Source organism: Taudactylus pleione, unplaced genomic scaffold, assembly GCF_031769625.1.
Source record: "Taudactylus pleione unplaced genomic scaffold, aTauple2 ptg000467l, whole genome shotgun sequence".
Lineage (NCBI taxonomy): Eukaryota > Metazoa > Chordata > Amphibia > Anura > Myobatrachidae > Taudactylus > Taudactylus pleione.
Window position 1 is genome coordinate 447,818 of NW_028284869.1, and position 22,753 is coordinate 470,570.

The window sequence follows — 22,753 nt, forward strand, 5'->3', positions numbered from 1 at the left end:
AAGCTCCTTAGAGAATGTTTCTTGTTTTGAAGAAATCAGGAATACACTGACCAAGAAATGCCCTTTCAACAAATGGGAAGCTTTCTTGGTATGTGTAGCACTTATGGGGTATGGACAGAGTCATGGCTTTGTCATTCACAGAATACTAGATTTATGGCATCTTAAAAATATCCAACTCTAAATAGTCTTATGTAAATTAGGCTATTAAATATATTTTCCTATTATCTGCTTTAACATTTGATTCAAATTCTCTTTTCCAAAAGTGCCAAAAAGTGGACTTCAGTGGACATCATGTTTATTTATTCATTTGCATTTTTAACCTAATTTGTGCATTGTATTAATATTTTCCATCATCAAAAGAAGTGCATTGCAGTCAATTAATGGATTAACAGTGTAGAGCATTGAAATCATACAATCAGGTGTTGTGGCTTACAGATTTGACTAACAAATGCCCTTTTGAAAACCAGGAAGCGTGGTATAGTGGTGAGCATAGCTGCCTTCCAAGCAGTTGACCCGGGTTCGATTCCCGGCCAACGCATAGTTTGTATTCAATTTTTAAGATCATAAACTCCTTAGAGAATTATTCTTGTTTTGAAGGAATTAGGAATACACTGACCAAGAAATGCCCTTTCAAAAAACGGAAAGCTTTGTTGGTATGTGTCGCACTGGCCAAAGCATGATTTTTCTTGTGTATTCTTTTCATTTTTTAAGATCATAAGCTCCTTAGAGAATGTTTCTTGTTTTGAAGAAATCAGGAATACACTGACCAAGAAATGCCCTTTCAACAAATGGGAAGCTTTGTTGGTATGTGTAGCACTTATGGGGTATGGACAGAGTCATGGCTTTGTCATTCACAGAATACTAGATTTATGGCATCTTAAAAATATCCAACTCTGAATAGTCTTATGTAAATTAGGCTATTAAATATATTTTCCTATTATCTGCTTTAACATTTGATTCAAATTCTCTTTTCCAAAAGTGCCAAAAAGTGGACTTCAGTGGACATCATGTTTATTTATTCATTTACATTTTAAACCTATTTTGTGCATTGTATTAATATTTTCCATCATCAAAAGAAGTGCATTGCAGTCAATTACTGGATTAACAGTGTATTCTTTTCATTTTTTAAGATCATAAGCTCCTTAGAGAATGTTTCTTGTTTTGAAGAAATCAGGAATACACTGACCAAGAAATGCCCTTTCAACAAATGGGAAGCTTTCTTGGTATGTGTAGCACTTATGGGGTATGGACAGAGTCATGGCTTTGTCATTCACAGAATACTAGATTTATGGCATCTTAAAAATATCCAACTCTAAATAGTCTTATGTAAATTAGGCTATTAAATATATTTTCCTATTATCTGCTTTAACATTTGATTCAAATTCTCTTTTCCAAAAGTGCCAAAAAGTGGACTTCAGTGGACATCATGTTTATTTATTCATTTGCATTTTTAACCTAATTTGTGCATTGTATTAATATTTTCCATCATCAAAAGAAGTGCATTGCAGTCAATTAATGGATTAACAGTGTAGAGCATTGAAATCATACAATCAGGTGTTGTGGCTTACAGATTTGACTAACAAATGCCCTTTTGAAAACCAGGAAGCGTTGGTGGTATAGTGGTGAGCATAGCTGCCTTCCAAGCAGTTGACCCGGGTTCGATTCCCGGCCAACGCATAGTTTGTATTCAATTTTTAAGATCATAAACTCCTTAGAGAATTATTCTTGTTTTGAAGGAATTAGGAATACACTGACCAAGAAATGCCCTTTCAAAAAACGGGAAGCTTTGTTGGTATGTGTCGCACTGGCCAAAGCATGATTTTTCTTGTGTATTCTTTTCATTTTTTAAGATCATAAGCTCCTTAGAGAATGTTTCTTGTTTTGAAGAAATCAGGAATACACTGACCAAGAAATGCCCTTTCAACAAATGGGAAGCTTTCTTGGTATGTGTAGCACTTATGGGGTATGGACAGAGTCATGGCTTTGTCATTCACAGAATACTAGATTTATGGCATCTTAAAAATATCCAACTCTAAATAGTCTTATGTAAATTAGGCTATTAAATATATTTTCCTATTATCTGCTTTAACATTTGATTCAAATTCTCTTTTCCAAAAGTGCCAAAAAGTGGACTTCAGTGGACATCATGTTTATTTATTCATTTGCATTTTTAACCTAATTTGTGCATTGTATTAATATTTTCCATCATCAAAAGAAGTGCATTGCAGTCAATTAATGGATTAACAGTGTAGAGCATTGAAATCATACAATCAGGTGTTGTGGCTTACAGATTTGACTAACAAATGCCCTTTTGAAAACCAGGAAGCGTTGGTGGTATAGTGGTGAGCATAGCTGCCTTCCAAGCAGTTGACCCGGGTTCGATTCCCGGCCAACGCATAGTTTGTATTCAATTTTTAAGATCATAAACTCCTTAGAGAATTATTCTTGTTTTGAAGGAATTAGGAATACACTGACCAAGAAATGCCCTTTCAAAAAACGGGAAGCTTTGTTGGTATGTGTCGCACTGGCCAAAGCATGATTTTTCTTGTGTATTCTTTTCATTTTTTAAGATCATAAGCTCCTTAGAGAATGTTTCTTGTTTTGAAGAAATCAGGAATACACTGACCAAGAAATGCCCTTTCAACAAATGGGAAGCTTTCTTGGTATGTGTAGCACTTATGGGGTATGGACAGAGTCATGGCTTTGTCATTCACAGAATACTAGATTTATGGCATCTTAAAAATATCCAACTCTGAATAGTCTTATGTAAATTAGGCTATTAAATATATTTTATTATTATCTGCTTTAACATTTGATTCAAATTCTCTTTTCCAAAAGTGCCAAAAAGTGGACTTCAGTGGACATCATGTTTATTTATTCATTTACATTTTAAACCTATTTTGTGCATTGTATTAATATTTTCCATCATCAAAAGAAGTGCATTGCAGTCAATTACTGGATTAACAGTGTATTCTTTTCATTTTTGAAGATCATAAGCTCCTTAGAGAATGTTTCTTGTTTTGAAGAAATCAGGAATACACTGACCAAGAAATGCCCTTTCAACAAATGGGAAGCTTTCTTGGTATGTGTAGCACTTATGGGGTATGGACAGAGTCATGGCTTTGTCATTCACAGAATACTAGATTTATGGCATCTTAAAAATATCCAACTCTAAATAGTCTTATGTAAATTAGGCTATTAAATATATTTTCCTATTATCTGCTTTAACATTTGATTCAAATTCTCTTTTCCAAAAGTGCCAAAAAGTGGACTTCAGTGGACATCATGTTTATTTATTCATTTGCATTTTTAACCTAATTTGTGCATTGTATTAATATTTTCCATCATCAAAAGAAGTGCATTGCAGTCAATTAATGGATTAACAGTGTAGAGCATTGAAATCATACAATCAGGTGTTGTGGCTTACAGATTTGACTAACAAATGCCCTTTTGAAAACCAGGAAGCGTGGTATAGTGGTGAGCATAGCTGCCTTCCAAGCAGTTGACCCGGGTTCGATTCCCGGCCAACGCATAGTTTGTATTCAATTTTTAAGATCATAAACTCCTTAGAGAATTATTCTTGTTTTGAAGGAATTAGGAATACACTGACCAAGAAATGCCCTTTCAAAAAACGGAAAGCTTTGTTGGTATGTGTCGCACTGGCCAAAGCATGATTTTTCTTGTGTATTCTTTTCATTTTTTAAGATCATAAGCTCCTTAGAGAATGTTTCTTGTTTTGAAGAAATCAGGAATACACTGACCAAGAAATGCCCTTTCAACAAATGGGAAGCTTTGTTGGTATGTGTAGCACTTATGGGGTATGGACAGAGTCATGGCTTTGTCATTCACAGAATACTAGATTTATGGCATCTTAAAAATATCCAACTCTGAATAGTCTTATGTAAATTAGGCTATTAAATATATTTTCCTATTATCTGCTTTAACATTTGATTCAAATTCTCTTTTCCAAAAGTGCCAAAAAGTGGACTTCAGTGGACATCATGTTTATTTATTCATATACATTTTAAACCTATTTTGTGCATTGTATTAATATTTTCCATCATCAAAAGAAGTGCATTGCAGTCAATTACTGGATTAACAGTGTATTCTTTTCATTTTTTAAGATCATAAGCTCCTTAGAGAATGTTTCTTGTTTTGAAGAAATCAGGAATACACTGACCAAGAAATGCCCTTTCAACAAATGGGAAGCTTTCTTGGTATGTGTAGCACTTATGGGGTATGGACAGAGTCATGGCTTTGTCATTCACAGAATACTAGATTTATGGCATCTTAAAAATATCCAACTCTAAATAGTCTTATGTAAATTAGGCTATTAAATATATTTTCCTATTATCTGCTTTAACATTTGATTCAAATTCTCTTTTCCAAAAGTGCCAAAAAGTGGACTTCAGTGGACATCATGTTTATTTATTCATTTGCATTTTTAACCTAATTTGTGCATTGTATTAATATTTTCCATCATCAAAAGAAGTGCATTGCAGTCAATTAATGGATTAACAGTGTAGAGCATTGAAATCATACAATCAGGTGTTGTGGCTTACAGATTTGACTAACAAATGCCCTTTTGAAAACCAGGAAGCGTTGGTGGTATAGTGGTGAGCATAGCTGCCTTCCAAGCAGTTGACCCGGGTTCGATTCCCGGCCAACGCATAGTTTGTATTCAATTTTTAAGATCATAAACTCCTTAGAGAATTATTCTTGTTTTGAAGGAATTAGGAATACACTGACCAAGAAATGCCCTTTCAAAAAACGGGAAGCTTTGTTGGTATGTGTCGCACTGGCCAAAGCATGATTTTTCTTGTGTATTCTTTTCATTTTTTAAGATCATAAGCTCCTTAGAGAATGTTTCTTGTTTTGAAGAAATCAGGAATACACTGACCAAGAAATGCCCTTTCAACAAATGGGAAGCTTTCTTGGTATGTGTAGCACTTATGGGGTATGGACAGAGTCATGGCTTTGTCATTCACAGAATACTAGATTTATGGCATCTTAAAAATATCCAACTCTAAATAGTCTTATGTAAATTAGGCTATTAAATATATTTTCCTATTATCTGCTTTAACATTTGATTCAAATTCTCTTTTCCAAAAGTGCCAAAAAGTGGACTTCAGTGGACATCATGTTTATTTATTCATTTGCATTTTTAACCTAATTTGTGCATTGTATTAATATTTTCCATCATCAAAAGAAGTGCATTGCAGTCAATTAATGGATTAACAGTGTAGAGCATTGAAATCATACAATCAGGTGTTGTGGCTTACAGATTTGACTAACAAATGCCCTTTTGAAAACCAGGAAGCGTTGGTGGTATAGTGGTGAGCATAGCTGCCTTCCAAGCAGTTGACCCGGGTTCGATTCCCGGCCAACGCATAGTTTGTATTCAATTTTTAAGATCATAAACTCCTTAGAGAATTATTCTTGTTTTGAAGGAATTAGGAATACACTGACCAAGAAATGCCCTTTCAAAAAACGGGAAGCTTTGTTGGTATGTGTCGCACTGGCCAAAGCATGATTTTTCTTGTGTATTCTTTTCATTTTTTAAGATCATAAGCTCCTTAGAGAATGTTTCTTGTTTTGAAGAAATCAGGAATACACTGACCAAGAAATGCCCTTTCAACAAATGGGAAGCTTTCTTGGTATGTGTAGCACTTATGGGGTATGGACAGAGTCATGGCTTTGTCATTCACAGAATACTAGATTTATGGCATCTTAAAAATATCCAACTCTGAATAGTCTTATGTAAATTAGGCTATTAAATATATTTTACTATTATCTGCTTTAACATTTGATTCAAATTCTCTTTTCCAAAAGTGCCAAAAAGTGGACTTCAGTGGACATCATGTTTATTTATTCATTTACATTTTAAACCTATTTTGTGCATTGTATTAATATTTTCCATCATCAAAAGAAGTGCATTGCAGTCAATTACTGGATTAACAGTGTATTCTTTTCATTTTTGAAGATCATAAGCTCCTTAGAGAATGTTTCTTGTTTTGAAGAAATCAGGAATACACTGACCAAGAAATGCCCCTTTCAACAAATGGGAAGCTTTCTTGGTATGTGTAGCACTTATGGGGTATGGACAGAGTCATGGCTTTGTCATTCACAGAATACTAGATTTATGGCATCTTAAAAATATCCAACTCTAAATAGTCTTATGTAAATTAGGCTATTAAATATATTTTCCTATTATCTGCTTTAACATTTGATTCAAATTCTCTTTTCCAAAAGTGCCAAAAAGTGGACTTCAGTGGACATCATGTTTATTTATTCATTTGCATTTTTAACCTAATTTGTGCATTGTATTAATATTTTCCATCATCAAAAGAAGTGCATTGCAGTCAATTAATGGATTAACAGTGTAGAGCATTGAAATCATACAATCAGGTGTTGTGGCTTACAGATTTGACTAACAAATGCCCTTTTGAAAACCGGGAAGCGTTGGTGGTATATGGTTCGATTCCCAGCCAACGCATAGTTTGTATTCTATTCATTTTTTAAGATCATAAGCTCCTTAGAGAATTTTTCTTGTTTTGAAGGAATTAGGAATACACTGACCAAGAAATGCCCTTTCAAAAAATGGGAAGCTTTGTTGGTATGTGTAGCACTGGCCAACGCATGATTTTTCTTGTGTATTCTTTTCATTTTTTAAGATCATAAGCTCCTTAGAGAATGTTTCTTGTTTTGAAGAAATCAGGAATACACTGACCAAGAAATGCCCTTTCAACAAATGGGAAGCTTTGTTGGTATGTGTAGCACTTATGGGATATGGACAGAGTCATGGCTTTGTCATTCAGAGAATACTAGATTTATGGCATCTTAAAAATATCCAGCTCTGAATAGTCTTATGTAAATTAGGCTATTAAATATATTTTCCTATTATCTGCTTTAGCATGTGATTCAAATTCTCTTTTCCAAAAGTGCCAAAAAGTGGGCTTAAGTGTACATCATGTTTATTTATTCATTTACATTTTAAACCTAATTTGTGCATTGTATTAATATTTTCCATCATCAAAAGAAGTGCATTGCAGTCAATTAATGGATTAACAGTGTAGAGCATTGAAATCATACAATCAGGTGTTGTGGCTTACAGATTTGACTAACAAATGCCCTTTTGAAAACCAGGAAGCGTTGGTGGTATAGTGGTGAGCATAGCTGCCTTCCAAGCATAGTTTGTATTCAATTTTTAAGATCATAAACTCCTTAGAGAATTATTCTTGTTTTGAAGGAATTAGGAATACACTGACCAAGAAATGCCCTTTCAAAAAACGGGAAGCTTTGTTGGTATGTGTCGCACTGGCCAAAGCATGATTTTTCTTGTGTATTCTTTTCATTTTTTAAGATCATAAGCTCCTTAGAGAATGTTTCTTGTTTTGAAGAAATCAGGAATACACTGACCAAGAAATGCCCTTTCAACAAATGGGAAGCTTTCTTGGTATGTGTAGCACTTATGGGGTATGGACAGAGTCATGGCTTTGTCATTCACAGAATACTAGATTTATGGCATCTTAAAAATATCCAACTCTGAATAGTCTTATGTAAATTAGGCTATTAAATATATTTTCCTATTATCTGCTTTAACATTTGATTCAAATTCTCTTTTCCAAAAGTGCCAAAAAGTGGACTTCAGTGGACATCATGTTTATTTATTCATTTACATTTTAAACCTATTTTGTGCATTGTATTAATATTTTCCATCATCAAAAGAAGTGCATTGCAGTCAATTAATGGATTAACAGTGTAGAGCATTGAAATCATACAATCAGGTGTTGTGGCTTACAGATTTGACTAACAAATGCCCTTTTGAAAACCAGGAAGCATTGGTGGTATAGTGGTGAGCATAGCTGCCTTCCAAGCAGTTGACCCGGCTTCGATTCCCGGCCAACGCATAGTTTGTATTCAATTTTTAAGATCATAAACTCCTTAGAGAATTATTCTTGTTTTGAAGGAATTAGGAATACACTGACCAAGAAATGCCCTTTCAAAAAACGGGAAGCTTTGTTGGTATGTGTCGCACTGGCCAAAGCATGATTTTTCTTGTGTATTCTTTTCATTTTTTAAGATCATAAGCTCCTTAGAGAATGTTTCTTGTTTTGAAGAAATCAGGAATACACTGACCAAGAAATGCCCTTTCAACAAATGGGAAGCTTTCTTGGTATGTGTAGCACTTATGGGGTATGGACAGAGTCATGGCTTTGTCATTCACAGAATACTAGATTTATGGCATCTTAAAAATATCCAACTCTGAATAGTCTTATGTAAATTAGGCTATTAAATATATTTTACTATTATCTGCTTTAACATTTGATTCAAATTCTCTTTTCCAAAAGTGCCAAAAAGTGGACTTCAGTGGACATCATGTTTATTTATTCATTTACATTTTAAACCTATTTTGTGCATTGTATTAATATTTTCCATCATCAAAAGAAGTGCATTGCAGTCAATTACTGGATTAACAGTGTATTCTTTTCATTTTTGAAGATCATAAGCTCCTTAGAGAATGTTTCTTGTTTTGAAGAAATCAGGAATACACTGACCAAGAAATGCCCTTTCAACAAATGGGAAGCTTTCTTGGTATGTGTAGCACTTATGGGGTATGGACAGAGTCATGGCTTTGTCATTCACAGAATACTAGATTTATGGCATCTTAAAAATATCCAACTCTAAACAGTCTTATGTAAATTAGGCTATTAAATATATTTTCCTATTATCTGCTTTAACATTTGATTCAAATTCTCTTTTCCAAAAGTGCCAAAAAGTGGACTTCAGTGGACATCATGTTTATTTATTCATTTGCATTTTTAACCTAATTTGTGCATTGTATTAATATTTTCCATCATCAAAAGAAGTGCATTGCAGTCAATTAATGGATTAACAGTGTAGAGCATTGAAATCATACAATCAGGTGTTGTGGCTTACAGATTTGACTAACAAATGCCCTTTTGAAAACCAGGAAGCGTTGGTGGTATAGTGGTGAGCATAGCTGCCTTCCAAGCAGTTGACCCGGCTTCGATTCCCGGCCAACGCATAGTTTGTATTCAATTTTTAAGATCATAAACTCCTTAGAGAATTATTCTTGTTTTGAAGGAATTAGGAATACACTGACCAAGAAATGCCCTTTCAAAAAACGGGAAGCTTTGTTGGTATGTGTCGCACTGGCCAAAGCATGATTTTTCTTGTGTATTCTTTTCATTTTTTAAGATCATAAGCTCCTTAGAGAATGTTTCTTGTTTTGAAGAAATCAGGAATACACTGACCAAGAAATGCCCTTTCAACAAATGGGAAGCTTTCTTGGTATGTGTAGCACTTATGGGGTATGGACAGAGTCATGGCTTTGTCATTCACAGAATACTAGATTTATGGCATCTTAAAAATATCCAACTCTGAATAGTCTTATGTAAATTAGGCTATTAAATATATTTTACTATTATCTGCTTTAACATTTGATTCAAATTCTCTTTTCCAAAAGTGCCAAAAAGTGGACTTCAGTGGACATCATGTTTATTTATTCATTTACATTTTAAACCTATTTTGTGCATTGTATTAATATTTTCCATCATCAAAAGAAGTGCATTGCAGTCAATTACTGGATTAACAGTGTATTCTTTTCATTTTTGAAGATCATAAGCTCCTTAGAGAATGTTTCTTGTTTTGAAGAAATCAGGAATACACTGACCAAGAAATGCCCTTTCAACAAATGGGAAGCTTTCTTGGTATGTGTAGCACTTATGGGGTATGGACAGAGTCATGGCTTTGTCATTCACAGAATACTAGATTTATGGCATCTTAAAAATATCCAACTCTAAATAGTCTTATGTAAATTAGGCTATTAAATATATTTTCCTATTATCTGCTTTAACATTTGATTCAAATTCTCTTTTCCAAAAGTGCCAAAAAGTGGACTTCAGTGGACATCATGTTTATTTATTCATTTGCATTTTTAACCTAATTTGTGCATTGTATTAATATTTTCCATCATCAAAAGAAGTGCATTGCAGTCAATTAATGGATTAACAGTGTAGAGCATTGAAATCATACAATCAGGTGTTGTGGCTTACAGATTTGACTAACAAATGCCCTGTTGAAAACCAGGAAGCGTTGGTGGTATAGTGGTGAGCATAGCTGCCTTCCAAGCAGTTGACCCGGGTTCGATTCCCGGCCAACGCATAGTTTGTATTCAATTTTTAAGATCATAAACTCCTTAGAGAATTATTCTTGTTTTGAAGGAATTAGGAATACACTGACCAAGAAATGCCCTTTCAAAAAACGGGAAGCTTTGTTGGTATGTGTCGCACTGGCCAAAGCATGATTTTTCTTGTGTATTCTTTTCATTTTTTAAGATCATAAGCTCCTTAGAGAATGTTTCTTGTTTTGAAGAAATCAGGAATACACTGACCAAGAAATGCCCTTTCAACAAATGGGAAGCTTTGTTGGTATGTGTAGCACTTATGGGGTATGGACAGAGTCATGGCTTTGTCATTCACAGAATACTAGATTTATGGCATCTTAAAAATATCCAACTCTGAATAGTCTTATGTAAATTAGGCTATTAAATATATTTTCCTATTATCTGCTTTAACATTTGATTCAAATTCTCTTTTCCAAAAGTGCCAAAAAGTGGACTTCAGTGGACATCATGTTTATTTATTCATTTACATTTTAAACCTATTTTGTGCATTGTATTAATATTTTCCATCATCAAAAGAAGTGCATTGCAGTCAATTACTGGATTAACAGTGTATTCTTTTCATTTTTGAAGATCATAAGCTCCTTAGAGAATGTTTCTTGTTTTGAAGAAATCAGGAATACACTGACCAAGAAATGCCCTTTCAACAAATGGGAAGCTTTCTTGGTATGTGTAGCACTTATGGGGTATGGACAGAGTCATGGCTTTGTCATTCACAGAATACTAGATTTATGGCATCTTAAAAATATCCAACTCTAAATAGTCTTATGTAAATTAGGCTATTAAATATATTTTCCTATTATCTGCTTTAACATTTGATTCAAATTCTCTTTTCCAAAAGTGCCAAAAAGTGGACTTCAGTGGACATCATGTTTATTTATTCATTTGCATTTTTAACCTAATTTGTGCATTGTATTAATATTTTCCATCATCAAAAGAAGTGCATTGCAGTCAATTAATGGATTAACAGTGTAGAGCATTGAAATCATACAATCAGGTGTTGTGGCTTACAGATTTGACTAACAAATGCCCTTTTGAAAACCAGGAAGCGTTGGTGGTATAGTGGTGAGCATAGCTGCCTTCCAAGCAGTTGACCCGGGTTCGATTCCCGGCCAACGCATAGTTTGTATTCAATTTTTAAGATCATAAACTCCTTAGAGAATTATTCTTGTTTTGAAGGAATTAGGAATACACTGACCAAGAAATGCCCTTTCAAAAAACGGAAAGCTTTGTTGGTATGTGTCGCACTGGCCAAAGCATGATTTTTCTTGTGTATTCTTTTCATTTTTTAAGATCATAAGCTCCTTAGAGAATGTTTCTTGTTTTGAAGAAATCAGGAATACACTGACCAAGAAATGCCCTTTCAACAAATGGGAAGCTTTGTTGGTATGTGTAGCACTTATGGGGTATGGACAGAGTCATGGCTTTGTCATTCACAGAATACTAGATTTATGGCATCTTAAAAATATCCAACTCTGAATAGTCTTATGTAAATTAGGCTATTAAATATATTTTCCTATTATCTGCTTTAACATTTGATTCAAATTCTCTTTTCCAAAAGTGCCAAAAAGTGGACTTCAGTGGACATCATGTTTATTTATTCATTTACATTTTAAACCTATTTTGTGCATTGTATTAATATTTTCCATCATCAAAAGAAGTGCATTGCAGTCAATTACTGGATTAACAGTGTATTCTTTTCATTTTTTAAGATCATAAGCTCCTTAGAGAATGTTTCTTGTTTTGAAGAAATCAGGAATACACTGACCAAGAAATGCCCTTTCAACAAATGGGAAGCTTTCTTGGTATGTGTAGCACTTATGGGGTATGGACAGAGTCATGGCTTTGTCATTCACAGAATACTAGATTTATGGCATCTTAAAAATATCCAACTCTAAATAGTCTTATGTAAATTAGGCTATTAAATATATTTTATTATTATCTGCTTTAACATTTGATTCAAATTCTCTTTTCCAAAAGTGCCAAAAAGTGGACTTCAGTGGACATCATGTTTATTTATTCATTTACATTTTAAACCTATTTTGTGCATTGTATTAATATTTTCCATCATCAAAAGAAGTGCATTGCAGTCAATTACTGGATTAACAGTGTATTCTTTTCATTTTTGAAGATCATAAGCTCCTTAGAGAATGTTTCTTGTTTTGAAGAAATCAGGAATACACTGACCAAGAAATGCCCTTTCAACAAATGGGAAGCTTTCTTGGTATGTGTAGCACTTATGGGGTATGGACAGAGTCATGGCTTTGTCATTCACAGAATACTAGATTTATGGCATCTTAAAAATATCCAACTCTAAATAGTCTTATGTAAATTAGGCTATTAAATATATTTTCCTATTATCTGCTTTAACATTTGATTCAAATTCTCTTTTCCAAAAGTGCCAAAAAGTGGACTTCAGTGGACATCATGTTTATTTATTCATTTGCATTTTTAACCTAATTTGTGCATTGTATTAATATTTTCCATCATCAAAAGAAGTGCATTGCAGTCAATTAATGGATTAACAGTGTAGAGCATTGAAATCATACAATCAGGTGTTGTGGCTTACAGATTTGACTAACAAATGCCCTTTTGAAAACCAGGAAGCGTTGGTGGTATAGTGGTGAGCATAGCTGCCTTCCAAGCAGTTGACCCGGGTTCGATTCCCGGCCAACGCATAGTTTGTATTCAATTTTTAAGATCATAAACTCCTTAGAGAATTATTCTTGTTTTGAAGGAATTAGGAATACACTGACCAAGAAATGCCCTTTCAAAAAACGGAAAGCTTTGTTGGTATGTGTCGCACTGGCCAAAGCATGATTTTTCTTGTGTATTCTTTTCATTTTTTAAGATCATAAGCTCCTTAGAGAATGTTTCTTGTTTTGAAGAAATCAGGAATACACTGACCAAGAAATGCCCTTTCAACAAATGGGAAGCTTTGTTGGTATGTGTAGCACTTATGGGGTATGGACAGAGTCATGGCTTTGTCATTCACAGAATACTAGATTTATGGCATCTTAAAAATATCCAACTCTGAATAGTCTTATGTAAATTAGGCTATTAAATATATTTTCCTATTATCTGCTTTAACATTTGATTCAAATTCTCTTTTCCAAAAGTGCCAAAAAGTGGACTTCAGTGGACATCATGTTTATTTATTCATTTACATTTTAAACCTATTTTGTGCATTGTATTAATATTTTCCATCATCAAAAGAAGTGCATTGCAGTCAATTACTGGATTAACAGTGTATTCTTTTCATTTTTGAAGATCATAAGCTCCTTAGAGAATGTTTCTTGTTTTGAAGAAATCAGGAATACACTGACCAAGAAATGCCCTTTCAACAAATGGGAAGCTTTCTTGGTATGTGTAGCACTTATGGGGTATGGACAGAGTCATGGCTTTGTCATTCACAGAATACTAGATTTATGGCATCTTAAAAATATCCAACTCTAAATAGTCTTATGTAAATTAGGCTATTCAATATATTTTCCTATTATCTGCTTTAACATTTGATTCAAATTCTCTTTTCCAAAAGTGCCAAAAAGTGGACTTCAGTGGACATCATGTTTATTTATTCATTTGCATTTTTAACCTAATTTGTGCATTGTATTAATATTTTCCATCATCAAAAGAAGTGCATTGCAGTCAATTAATGGATTAACAGTGTAGAGCATTGAAATCATACAATCAGGTGTTGTGGCTTACAGATTTGACTAACAAATGCCCTTTTGAAAACCAGGAAGCGTTGGTGGTATAGTGGTGAGCATAGCTGCCTTCCAAGCAGTTGACCCGGGTTCGATTCCTGGCCAACGCATAGTTTGTATTCAATTTTTAAGATCATAAACTCCTTAGAGAATTATTCTTGTTTTGAAGGAATTAGGAATACACTGACCAAGAAATGCCCTTTCAAAAAACGGAAAGCTTTGTTGGTATGTGTCGCACTGGCCAAAGCATGATTTTTCTTGTGTATTCTTTTCATTTTTTAAGATCATAAGCTCCTTAGAGAATGTTTCTTGTTTTGAAGAAATCAGGAATACACTGACCAAGAAATGCCCTTTCAACAAATGGGAAGCTTTGTTGGTATGTGTAGCACTTATGGGGTATGGACAGAGTCATGGCTTTGTCATTCACAGAATACTAGATTTATGGCATCTTAAAAATATCCAACTCTGAATAGTCTTATGTAAATTAGGCTATTAAATATATTTTCCTATTATCTGCTTTAACATTTGATTCAAATTCTCTTTTCCAAAAGTGCCAAAAAGTGGACTTCAGTGGACATCATGTTTATTTATTCATTTACATTTTAAACCTATTTTGTGCATTGTATTAATATTTTCCATCATCAAAAGAAGTGCATTGCAGTCAATTACTGGATTAACAGTGTATTCTTTTCATTTTTGAAGATCATAAGCTCCTTAGAGAATGTTTCTTGTTTTGAAGAAATCAGGAATACACTGACCAAGAAATGCCCTTTCAACAAATGGGAAGCTTTCTTGGTATGTGTAGCACTTATGGGGTATGGACAGAGTCATGGCTTTGTCATTCACAGAATACTAGATTTATGGCATCTTAAAAATATCCAACTCTAAATAGTCTTATGTAAATTAGGCTATTCAATATATTTTCCTATTATCTGCTTTAACATTTGATTCAAATTCTCTTTTCCAAAAGTGCCAAAAAGTGGACTTCAGTGGACATCATGTTTATTTATTCATTTGCATTTTTAACCTAATTTGTGCATTGTATTAATATTTTCCATCATCAAAAGAAGTGCATTGCAGTCAATTAATGGATTAACAGTGTAGAGCATTGAAATCATACAATCAGGTGTTGTGGCTTACAGATTTGACTAACAAATGCCCTTTTGAAAACCAGGAAGCGTTGGTGGTATAGTGGTGAGCATAGCTGCCTTCCAAGCAGTTGACCCGGGTTCGATTCCCGGCCAACGCATAGTTTGTATTCAATTTTTAAGATCATAAACTCCTTAGAGAATTATTCTTGTTTTGAAGGAATTAGGAATACACTGACCAAGAAATGCCCTTTCAAAAAACGGAAAGCTTTGTTGGTATGTGTCGCACTGGCCAAAGCATGATTTTTCTTGTGTATTCTTTTCATTTTTTAAGATCATAAGCTCCTTAGAGAATGTTTCTTGTTTTGAAGAAATCAGGAATACACTGACCAAGAAATGCCCTTTCAACAAATGGGAAGCTTTGTTGGTATGTGTAGCACTTATGGGGTATGGACAGAGTCATGGCTTTGTCATTCACAGAATACTAGATTTATGGCATCTTAAAAATATCCAACTCTGAATAGTCTTATGTAAATTAGGCTATTAAATATATTTTCCTATTATCTGCTTTAACATTTGATTCAAATTCTCTTTTCCAAAAGTGCCAAAAAGTGGACTTCAGTGGACATCATGTTTATTTATTCATTTACATTTTAAACCTATTTTGTGCATTGTATTAATATTTTCCATCATCAAAAGAAGTGCATTGCAGTCAATTACTGGATTAACAGTGTATTCTTTTCATTTTTTAAGATCATAAGCTCCTTAGAGAATGTTTCTTGTTTTGAAGAAATCAGGAATACACTGACCAAGAAATGCCCTTTCAACAAATGGGAAGCTTTCTTGGTATGTGTAGCACTTATGGGGTATGGACAGAGTCATGGCTTTGTCATTCACAGAATACTAGATTTATGGCATCTTAAAAATATCCAACTCTAAATAGTCTTATGTAAATTAGGCTATTAAATATATTTTATTATTATCTGCTTTAACATTTGATTCAAATTCTCTTTTCCAAAAGTGCCAAAAAGTGGACTTCAGTGGACATCATGTTTATTTATTCATTTACATTTTAAACCTATTTTGTGCATTGTATTAATATTTTCCATCATCAAAAGAAGTGCATTGCAGTCAATTACTGGATTAACAGTGTATTCTTTTCATTTTTGAAGATCATAAGCTCCTTAGAGAATGTTTCTTGTTTTGAAGAAATCAGGAATACACTGACCAAGAAATGCCCTTTCAACAAATGGGAAGCTTTCTTGGTATGTGTAGCACTTATGGGGTATGGACAGAGTCATGGCTTTGTCATTCACAGAATACTAGATTTATGGCATCTTAAAAATATCCAACTCTAAATAGTCTTATGTAAATTAGGCTATTAAATATATTTTCCTATTATCTGCTTTAACATTTGATTCAAATTCTCTTTTCCAAAAGTGCCAAAAAGTGGACTTCAGTGGACATCATGTTTATTTATTCATTTGCATTTTTAACCTAATTTGTGCATTGTATTAATATTTTCCATCATCAAAAGAAGTGCATTGCAGTCAATTAATGGATTAACAGTGTAGAGCATTGAAATCATACAATCAGGTGTTGTGGCTTACAGATTTGACTAACAAATGCCCTTTTGAAAACCAGGAAGCGTTGGTGGTATAGTGGTGAGCATAGCTGCCTTCCAAGCAGTTGACCCGGGTTCGATTCCCGGCCAACGCATAGTTTGTATTCAATTTTTAAGATCATAAACTCCTTAGAGAATTATTCTTGTTTTGAAGGAATTAGGAATACACTGACCAAGAAATGCCCTTTCAAAAAACGGAAAGCTTTGTTGGTATGTGTCGCACTGGCCAAAGCATGATTTTTCTTGTGTATTCTTTTCATTTTTTAAGATCATAAGCTCCTTAGAGAATGTTTCTTGTTTTGAAGAAATCAGGAATACACTGACCAAGAAATGCCCTTTCAACAAATGGGAAGCTTTGTTGGTATGTGTAGCACTTATGGGGTATGGACAGAGTCATGGCTTTGTCATTCACAGAATACTAGATTTATGGCATCTTAAAAATATCCAACTCTGAATAGTCTTATGTAAATTAGGCTATTAAATATATTTTCCTATTATCTGCTTTAACATTTGATTCAAATTCTCTTTTCCAAAAGTGCCAAAAAGTGGACTTCAGTGGACATCATGTTTATTTATTCATTTACATTTTAAACCTATTTTGTGCATTGTATTAATATTTTCCATCATCAAAAGAAGTGCATTGCAGTCAATTACTGGATTAACAGTGTATTCTTTTCATTTTTGAAGATCATAAGCTCCTTAGAGAATGTTTCTTGTTTTGAAGAAATCAGGAATACACTGACCAAGAAATGCCCTTTCAACAAATGGGAAGCTTTCTTGGTATGTGTAGCACTTATGGGGTATGGACAGAGTCATGGCTTTGTCATTCACAGAATACTAGATTTATGGCATCTTAAAAATATCCAACTCTAAATAGTCTTATGTAAATTAGGCTATTCAATATATTTTCCTATTATCTGCTTTAACATTTGATTCAAATTCTCTTTTCCAAAAGTGCCAAAAAGTGGACTTCAGTGGACATCATGTTTATTTATTCATTTGCATTTTTAACCTAATTTGTGCATTGTATTAATATTTTCCATCATCAAAAGAAGTGCATTGCAGTCAATTAATGGATTAACAGTGTAGAGCATTGAAATCATACAATCAGGTGTTGTGGCTTACAGATTTGACTAACAAATGCCCTTTTGAAAACCAGGAAGCGTTGGTGGTATAGTGGTGAGCATAGCTGCCTTCCAAGCAGTTGACCCGGGTTCGATTCCCGGCCAACGCATAGTTTGTATTCAATTTTTAAGATCATAAACTCCTTAGAGAATTATTCTTGTTTTGAAGGAATTAGGAATACACTGACCAAGAAATGCCCTTTCAAAAAACGGAAAGCTTTGTTGGTATGTGTCGCACTGGCCAAAGCATGATTTTTCTTGTGTATTCTTTTCATTTTTTAAGATCATAAGCTCCTTAGAGAATGTTTCTTGTTTTGAAGAAATCAGGAATACACTGACCAAGAAATGCCCTTTCAACAAATGGGAAGCTTTGTTGGTATGTGTAGCACTTATGGGGTATGGACAGAGTCATGGCTTTGTCATTCACAGAATACTAGATTTATGGCATCTTAAAAATATCCAACTCTGAATAGTCTTATGTAAATTAGGCTATTAAATATATTTTCCTATTATCTGCTTTAACATTTGATTCAAATTCTCTTTTCCAAAAGTGCCAAAAAGTGGACTTCAGTGGACATCATGTTTATTTATTCATTTACATTTTAAACCTATTTTGTGCATTGTATTAATATTTTCCATCATCAAAAGAAGTGCATTGCAGTCAATTACTGGATTAACAGTGTATTCTTTTCATTTTTTAAGATCATAAGCTCCTTAGAGAATGTTTCTTGTTTTGAAGAAATCAGGAATACACTGACCAAGAAATGCCCTTTCAACAAATGGGAAGCTTTCTTGGTATGTGTAGCACTTATGGGGTATGGACAGAGTCATGGCTTTGTCATTCACAGAATACTAGATTTATGGCATCTTAAAAATATCCAACTCTAAATAGTCTTATGTAAATTAGGCTATTAAATATATTTTATTATTATCTGCTTTAACATTTGATTCAAATTCTCTTTTCCAAAAGTGCCAAAAAGTGGACTTCAGTGGACATCATGTTTATTTATTCATTTACATTTTAAACCTATTTTGTGCATTGTATTAATATTTTCCATCATCAAAAGAAGTGCATTGCAGTCAATTACTGGATTAACAGTGTATTCTTTTCATTTTTGAAGATCATAAGCTCCTTAGAGAATGTTTCTTGTTTTGAAGAAATCAGGAATACACTGACCAAGAAATGCCCTTTCAACAAATGGGAAGCTTTCTTGGTATGTGTAGCACTTATGGGGTATGGACAGAGTCATGGCTTTGTCATTCACAGAATACTAGATTTATGGCATCTTAAAAATATCCAACTCTAAATAGTCTTATGTAAATTAGGCTATTAAATATATTTTCCTATTATCTGCTTTAACATTTGATTCAAATTCTCTTTTCCAAAAGTGCCAAAAAGTGGACTTCAGTGGACATCATGTTTATTTATTCATTTGCATTTTTAACCTAATTTGTGCATTGTATTAATATTTTCCATCATCAAAAGAAGTGCATTGCAGTCAATTAATGGATTAACAGTGTAGAGCATTGAAATCATACAATCAGGTGTTGTGGCTTACAGATTTGACTAACAAATGCCCTTTTGAAAACCAGGAAGCGTTGGTGGTATAGTGGTGAGCATAGCTGCCTTCCAAGCAGTTGACCCGGGTTCGATTCCCGGCCAACGCATAGTTTGTATTCAATTTTTAAGATCATAAACTCCTTAGAGAATTATTCTTGTTTTGAAGGAATTAGGAATACACTGACCAAGAAATGCCCTTTCAAAAAACGGAAAGCTTTGTTGGTATGTGTCGCACTGGCCAAAGCATGATTTTTCTTGTGTATTCTTTTCATTTTTTAAGATCATAAGCTCCTTAGAGAATGTTTCTTGTTTTGAAGAAATCAGGAATACACTGACCAAGAAATGCCCTTTCAACAAATGGGAAGCTTTGTTGGTATGTGTAGCACTTATGGGGTATGGACAGAGTCATGGCTTTGTCATTCACAGAATACTAGATTTATGGCATCTTAAAAATATCCAACTCTGAATAGTCTTATGTAAATTAGGCTATTAAATATATTTTCCTATTATCTGCTTTAACATTTGATTCAAATTCTCTTTTCCAAAAGTGCCAAAAAGTGGACTTCAGTGGACATCATGTTTATTTATTCATTTACATTTTAAACCTATTTTGTGCATTGTATTAATATTTTCCATCATCAAAAGAAGTGCATTGCAGTCAATTACTGGATTAACAGTGTATTCTTTTCATTTTTGAAGATCATAAGCTCCTTAGAGAATGTTTCTTGTTTTGAAGAAATCAGGAATACACTGACCAAGAAATGCCCTTTCAACAAATGGGAAGCTTTCTTGGTATGTGTAGCACTTATGGGGTATGGACAGAGTCATGGCTTTGTCATTCACAGAATACTAGATTTATGGCATCTTAAAAATATCCAACTCTAAATAGTCTTATGTAAATTAGGCTATTCAATATATTTTCCTATTATCTGCTTTAACATTTGATTCAAATTCTCTTTTCCAAAAGTGCCAAAAAGTGGACTTCAGTGGACATCATGTTTATTTATTCATTTGCATTTTTAACCTAATTTGTGCATTGTATTAATATTTTCCATCATCAAAAGAAGTGCATTGCAGTCAATTAATGGATTAACAGTGTAGAGCATTGAAATCATACAATCAGGTGTTGTGGCTTACAGATTTGACTAACAAATGCCCTTTTGAAAACCAGGAAGCGTTGGTGGTATAGTGGTGAGCATAGCTGCCTTCCAAGCAGTTGACCCGGGTTCGATTCCCGGCCAACGCATAGTTTGTATTCAATTTTTAAGATCATAAACTCCTTAGAGAATTATTCTTGTTTTGAAGGAATTAGGAATACACTGACCAAGAAATGCCCTTTCAAAAAACGGGAAGCTTTGTTGGTATGTGTCGCACTGGCCAAAGCATGATTTTTCTTGTGTATTCTTTTCATTTTTTAAGATCATAAGCTCCTTAGAGAATGTTTCTTGTTTTGAAGAAATCAGGAATACACTGACCAAGAAATGCCCTTTCAACAAATGGGAAGCTTTCTTGGTATGTGTAGTACTTATGGGGTATGGACAGAGTCATGGCTTTGTCATTCACAGAATACTAGATTTATGGCATCTTAAAAATATCCAACTCTGAATAGTCTTATGTAAATTAGGCTATTAAATATATTTTACTATTATCTGCTTTAACATTTGATTCAAATTCTCTTTTCCAAAAGTGCCAAAAAGTGGACTTCAGTGGACATCATGTTTATTTATTCATTTACATTTTAAACCTATTTTGTGCATTGTATTAATATTTTCCATCATCAAAAGAAGTGCATTGCAGTCAATTACTGGATTAACAGTGTATTCTTTTCATTTTTGAAGATCATAAGCTCCTTAGAGAATGTTTCTTGTTTTGAAGAAATCAGGAATACACTGACCAAGAAATGCCCTTTCAACAAATGGGAAGCTTTCTTGGTATGTGTAGCACTTATGGGGTATGGACAGAGTCATGGCTTTGTCATTCACAGAATACTAGATTTATGGCATCTTAAAAATATCCAACTCTAAATAGTCTTATGTAAATTAGGCTATTAAATATATTTTCCTATTATCTGCTTTAACATTTGTTTCAAATTCTCTTTTCCAAAAGTGCCAAAAAGTGGACTTCAGTGGACATCATGTTTATTTATTCATTTGCATTTTTAACCTAATTTGTGCATTGTATTAATATTTTCCATCATCAAAAGAAGTGCATTGCAGTCAATTAATGGATTAACAGTGTAGAGCATTGAAATCATACAATCAGGTGTTGTGGCTTACAGATTTGACTAACAAATGCCCTTTTGAAAACCAGGAAGCGTTGGTGGTATAGTGGTGAGCATAGCTGCCTTCCAAGCAGTTGACCCGGGTTCGATTCCCGGCCAACGCATAGTTTGTATTCAATTTTTAAGATCATAAACTCCTTAGAGAATTATTCTTGTTTTGAAGGAATTAGGAATACACTGACCAAGAAATGCCCTTTCAAAAAACGGAAAGCTTTGTTGGTATGTGTCGCACTGGCCAAAGCATGATTTTTCTTGTGTATTCTTTTCATTTTTTAAGATCATAAGCTCCTTAGAGAATGTTTCTTGTTTTGAAGAAATCAGGAATACACTGACCAAGAAATGCCCTTTCAACAAATGGGAAGCTTTGTTGGTATGTGTAGCACTTATGGGGTATGGACAGAGTCATGGCTTTGTCATTCACAGAATACTAGATTTATGGCATCTTAAAAATATCCAACTCTGAATAGTCTTATGTAAATTAGGCTATTAAATATATTTTCCTATTATCTGCTTTAACATTTGATTCAAATTCTCTTTTCCAAAAGTGCCAAAAAGTGGACTTCAGTGGACATCATGTTTATTTATTCATTTACATTTTAAACCTATTTTGTGCATTGTATTAATATTTTCCATCATCAAAAGAAGTGCATTGCAGTCAATTACTGGATTAACAGTGTATTCTTTTCATTTTTTAAGATCATAAGCTCCTTAGAGAATGTTTCTTGTTTTGAAGAAATCAGGAATACACTGACCAAGAAATGCCCTTTCAACAAATGGGAAGCTTTCTTGGTATGTGTAGCACTTATGGGGTATGGACAGAGTCATGGCTTTGTCATTCACAGAATACTAGATTTATGGCATCTTAAAAATATCCAACTCTAAATAGTCTTATGTAAATTAGGCTATTAAATATATTTTCCTATTATCTGCTTTAACATTTGATTCAAATTCTCTTTTCCAAAAGTGCCAAAAAGTGGACTTCAGTGGACATCATGTTTATTTATTCATTTGCATTTTTAACCTAATTTGTGCATTGTATTAATATTTTCCATCATCAAAAGAAGTGCATTGCAGTCAATTAATGGATTAACAGTGTAGAGCATTGAAATCATACAATCAGGTGTTGTGGCTTACAGATTTGACTAACAAATGCCCTTTTGA

General features: G+C 33.6%; 15 non-coding genes across 15 annotated transcripts; all 15 read left to right on the forward strand.

The window, feature by feature from the left end:
- The first annotated feature begins 1,605 nt into the window (after nucleotides 1–1,605).
- On the forward strand, nucleotides 1,606–1,677 carry TRNAG-UCC (transfer RNA glycine (anticodon UCC)). The gene has a single exon. It is a non-coding gene; the product is annotated as a tRNA-Gly (tRNA).
- A 648-nt stretch (nucleotides 1,678–2,325) lies between these two features.
- Nucleotides 2,326–2,397, forward strand: TRNAG-UCC (transfer RNA glycine (anticodon UCC)). Its single transcript has one exon. It is a non-coding gene; the product is annotated as a tRNA-Gly (tRNA).
- A 2,202-nt stretch (nucleotides 2,398–4,599) lies between these two features.
- TRNAG-UCC (transfer RNA glycine (anticodon UCC)) lies at nucleotides 4,600–4,671 on the forward strand. The gene has a single exon. It is a non-coding gene; the product is annotated as a tRNA-Gly (tRNA).
- Nucleotides 4,672–5,319: 648 nt separating this feature from the next.
- TRNAG-UCC (transfer RNA glycine (anticodon UCC)) lies at nucleotides 5,320–5,391 on the forward strand. The gene has a single exon. It is a non-coding gene; the product is annotated as a tRNA-Gly (tRNA).
- A 3,586-nt stretch (nucleotides 5,392–8,977) lies between these two features.
- Nucleotides 8,978–9,049, forward strand: TRNAG-UCC (transfer RNA glycine (anticodon UCC)). The gene has a single exon. It is a non-coding gene; the product is annotated as a tRNA-Gly (tRNA).
- Nucleotides 9,050–10,116: 1,067 nt separating this feature from the next.
- On the forward strand, nucleotides 10,117–10,188 carry TRNAG-UCC (transfer RNA glycine (anticodon UCC)). The gene has a single exon. It is a non-coding gene; the product is annotated as a tRNA-Gly (tRNA).
- A 1,067-nt stretch (nucleotides 10,189–11,255) lies between these two features.
- Nucleotides 11,256–11,327, forward strand: TRNAG-UCC (transfer RNA glycine (anticodon UCC)). The gene has a single exon. It is a non-coding gene; the product is annotated as a tRNA-Gly (tRNA).
- Nucleotides 11,328–12,813: 1,486 nt separating this feature from the next.
- On the forward strand, nucleotides 12,814–12,885 carry TRNAG-UCC (transfer RNA glycine (anticodon UCC)). Its single transcript has one exon. It is a non-coding gene; the product is annotated as a tRNA-Gly (tRNA).
- Nucleotides 12,886–13,952: 1,067 nt separating this feature from the next.
- Nucleotides 13,953–14,024, forward strand: TRNAG-UCC (transfer RNA glycine (anticodon UCC)). The gene has a single exon. It is a non-coding gene; the product is annotated as a tRNA-Gly (tRNA).
- A 1,067-nt stretch (nucleotides 14,025–15,091) lies between these two features.
- Nucleotides 15,092–15,163, forward strand: TRNAG-UCC (transfer RNA glycine (anticodon UCC)). The gene has a single exon. It is a non-coding gene; the product is annotated as a tRNA-Gly (tRNA).
- Nucleotides 15,164–16,649: 1,486 nt separating this feature from the next.
- Nucleotides 16,650–16,721, forward strand: TRNAG-UCC (transfer RNA glycine (anticodon UCC)). Its single transcript has one exon. It is a non-coding gene; the product is annotated as a tRNA-Gly (tRNA).
- A 1,067-nt stretch (nucleotides 16,722–17,788) lies between these two features.
- Nucleotides 17,789–17,860, forward strand: TRNAG-UCC (transfer RNA glycine (anticodon UCC)). Its single transcript has one exon. It is a non-coding gene; the product is annotated as a tRNA-Gly (tRNA).
- Nucleotides 17,861–19,346: 1,486 nt separating this feature from the next.
- Nucleotides 19,347–19,418, forward strand: TRNAG-UCC (transfer RNA glycine (anticodon UCC)). Its single transcript has one exon. It is a non-coding gene; the product is annotated as a tRNA-Gly (tRNA).
- A 1,067-nt stretch (nucleotides 19,419–20,485) lies between these two features.
- On the forward strand, nucleotides 20,486–20,557 carry TRNAG-UCC (transfer RNA glycine (anticodon UCC)). Its single transcript has one exon. It is a non-coding gene; the product is annotated as a tRNA-Gly (tRNA).
- Nucleotides 20,558–21,624: 1,067 nt separating this feature from the next.
- TRNAG-UCC (transfer RNA glycine (anticodon UCC)) lies at nucleotides 21,625–21,696 on the forward strand. Its single transcript has one exon. It is a non-coding gene; the product is annotated as a tRNA-Gly (tRNA).
- The last annotated feature ends 1,057 nt before the right edge of the window (nucleotides 21,697–22,753 follow it).